Raw genomic sequence first — 3803 nt, forward strand, 5'->3', positions numbered from 1 at the left:
ACACCCCAGGCAAAGCCAATGTCATGGCTAATGCTTTAAGTCGTAAATCCTATTGCAACAACCTCATGTTGCAACAATGTCAACCACCCCTCCATGAGGAATTCTGTAAGCTTAACCTTCACATAGCTCCTCGTGGTTCCCTTTCTACCTTGGTGGCGAAACCTACCCTTACGGATCAGATCATAGAGGCTCAGAAGCATGATACGGGAATCTCCCGGATCAAGAAGAATATTTCCAAGGGAGTTGCTGGCTGTTTCTCTATGGATGAACGAGGTGTTGTTTACTTTGGAAACCGTTTGGTGGTTCCCAAATGTCAACAGATGCAGCAACTGATCCTTAAGGAGGCCCATGAATCCCCTCTCACGATTCATCCCGGTAGTACAAAGATGTATCAGGACCTACGCCAGAGGTTCTGGTGGACTAGGATGAAGAGAGAAATCGCTCAATATATTGCCAACTGTGACGTTTGTCGTCGCGTTAAGGCAGAGCATCAGAGACCTGCTAGCACCCTTCAACCTTTAGCTATTCCCGAGTGGAAATGGGACAAAGTTGGTATGGACTTCATCACCGGCTTTCCCAGGACCAAGAAAGGAAATAATGCTATCTTCGTAGTCATTGATCGTCTCTCCAAAGTGGCTCACTTCCTACCTGTTCGAGAGAGTATCACTGCTAGTCAGCTCGCTGACTTATATATCTCCCGAATAGTGTCACTCCATGGTGTTCCACTAGAGATCAATTCAGACCGTGGCGGTCTTTTCACCTCTCATTTCTGGGAAAGTTTCCAAACTGCCATGGGCACCCATCTTTCCTTCAGTACCGCTTTCCACCCTCAATCAAGTGGTCAGGTGGAAAGGGTCAACCAAATTCTTGAAGACATGCTTAGAGCTTGTGTTATCTCATTTGGTATGGATTGGGAGAAATGTCTTCCCTTTGCCGAGTTTGCTTATAACAATAGCTACCAATCCAGTCTTAAGAAAGCACCCTTCGAGATTCTGTATGGACGAAGATGTCGAACACCTTTGAACTGGTCAGAAACCGGTGAAAGACAATTCTTTGGACCGGATATGATCCAGGAGGCAGAAGAGCAAGTTCGCATCATTCGTGAGAATTTGAAAATAGCCCAATCTCGTCAAAAGAGCCAGTATGACCGCCGTCATAAGGAAGTGGCTTATGAAGTTGGCGACAAGGCTTACCTTCGGGTTACTCCTTTGAAGGGTACCCATCGTTTCGGTATCAAGGGCAAGTTGGCTCCTTGTTACATCGGTCCTTTTCACATTCTCGCTAAACGAGGAGAGGTTGCTTACTAGTTGGAACTACCCCCACATCTTTCTCGAGTTCATGATGTCTTCCACGTCTCTCAACTCAAGCGTTGCTTCTTGGATCCCATCCGCGGAGTGGACCACGAAACGCTTGATCTCCAAGATAACCTCACTTATCGAGAGTACCCCGTTCGCATTCTGGATCAAGCAGAGCGTGTCACTCGACATCATAACATCAAGTTTCTCAAGGTTCAGTGGTCTCATCATGCCAAGAGAGAAGCTACTTGGGAGCGAGAAGATCGTCTTCGACTTGAGTACCCCGCTTTCTTTCCGCCAACTCCTGAATCTCGGGACGAGATTTTTTCAAATGGGGGCGAGTTGTCACATCCCTAATTCTGGTATGACCTAGGCTTGCTTTGTGCATCATGTTTAGATTTCAAATGAAATTGAAATGGGGATGTTTCAAACCCTAGCACCAAAGCAAATTCAAATAGGTTCAACTTTAAAATGGATTTTCAATGAACCCAAAATGCTATTCAAAAATGTTCACGCTCTTTGGATAATGTTTGGAACAACAACCAGAGGTGATGCACATTTTTGCTACACATTTTGGATTTTTGAATCAATGCATAAATATTTGATTTGGAGCTGTTTAAATTATATAAATATTTTAATGGCTCCAAAAATGTTGGAAGTTGGTGAGGGCCTCTGGAATATTATATCTAGATGCCACAAATATTTTCAGCATTTATGGAAATGTTTTAACATTTCTTTTAGATACCAAACAAATGTCAGAAATAGAAAAAGAAAACAAGAGATAAGAAAACACTTACCTGGCGCTTACCTGGTGGCCCAACAGGACCGGCCCAGCTAGGCCCAACCCACCACCGCACCTCACTGTCGTCTTCCTCCCCGGACAGAAGGACGAACGCGTGCTTGCCGCGCGCTGGCCACGCGCCTCGCCAGCTCCTGCTTGCCGCTCCCCGTCGACGCCCTGGCCTTCTACGGAGACGCCATGCAAGCCCCGACCCCCTCTCACTCCCTCTCGCTCCTCCCCATCCTCTGTCTCGCTCTCCCCCCTCTATACCGAGGGCTGCCGTCGCCGCCGACAAACACCACCGCGGCCACTGCCTTCCCCTCGCCTCTCCGACGTGCCCCAGAGCTCCGCCTCGCCGCCTGCTACGTCCTCAACGAGCTAGGCGACCCGGGAAGCTCTGCAACGACGCCATCGTCTTCGTTTCCATCGCCGGACGCTGGAGATTCACCTCGCCGCCCCTCTCGCTCCGACACCTCCCCGGCCCCGCCGTCTGCACCGGAAGAATCGCCGTGAGCCACTGAATCGCTCCCCTCCGCCTTTTTCTTCACGCACGCCCCGTAGCCGCTGCCCCGCGAGCACCCGAAGCCGCCGTCCGCCATGGCCGGCGAGCTCCGTGCCCCTGAGCCCCTCCGCTCCTGCTAGCTGCTCCGGCGGGCTCCTGTTGCCCTTTAGGTGCTGTCTAGCACCTCCGTTTGCTCGCCCTCGAGTTGCAGCCCTGCGCCCATGGAACCCGAGCCCCGCCGCCGCTTGACCTCATCGTCGAGCCCAACTTTGGCAACCCCAGGGCCTCCCTCTACCTCCGTTGGATGCGACCGAGTGCCAGCTTTCCAACGGGACCGCCCGCGGCCCAAGCAGCCTCCTGTAGGTGAAACCCGAGCCACTCCGGTGCACACCCGCCGCGGATTTGGTCGCCGGCGTTCACACGCCAGTGGTGATGACGTGGCACCGTCATTAGGGACTATTTACCAACTTAATTACCCCCTGACCCACTGACACACGGGCCCCACACCCTTAGTTAACCACAGTTTAAATTCCTGTTAGTTTTAACTAATCACAGTGGCCCCATAAGCCAGAGTTGACCTTGCTGATGTGGCAGTTGACCGAACCCACCTGTCTGTGGCACTACGTGTCTCAGGGTCACTGACCAGTGGGTCCCACTGGTCAGGTTTGACCTAGACCGCGCCCTGTTGACTTGCTGACGTCACATCGACATCATGCTGACGTAGTAAATGCTTTTCTGGTTTTTCTTATTCGGAAATGATTTAGGAATTCTAGAAAATAGTTAAAACTTCTAAAATTCATAGTAATTCAACCGTAACTCCAAATCAAATAAATGATATATGAAAAATTATCAGAAAAATGCAAGGAATCCATTTATGCTAGTTTCATGCATGAAAAACCAACATGTACTTGCTGTATAAGTGAAAACGAAATAATGGCATGTTATATACTTAATTTGGGGTTTGCATATGAACCCTTGGTTCATATGGACTCCAACCAAATTGATGCTAGATGCATTAGGGCAAATCATAGCATCTTTGAAATGTCATCTTCATGCATCATATTGTCGCATATGGTTGTTTATTGATTGCCGGCACCGTCCCCTCTCGATAGGTTCTACTCCGGAAGGTGTCCCGAGTACCTGTCTGAGGAGCAGTGCTTCTTCGTGGATCTATCAGGCAAGCAACCCCCTTGAGCATTTTGATAAATCCCACTCTCTCGCTCCT

This window comes from Triticum aestivum, chromosome 5A, assembly GCF_018294505.1.
Source record: "Triticum aestivum cultivar Chinese Spring chromosome 5A, IWGSC CS RefSeq v2.1, whole genome shotgun sequence".
NCBI classification, from domain to species: domain Eukaryota; kingdom Viridiplantae; phylum Streptophyta; class Magnoliopsida; order Poales; family Poaceae; genus Triticum; species Triticum aestivum.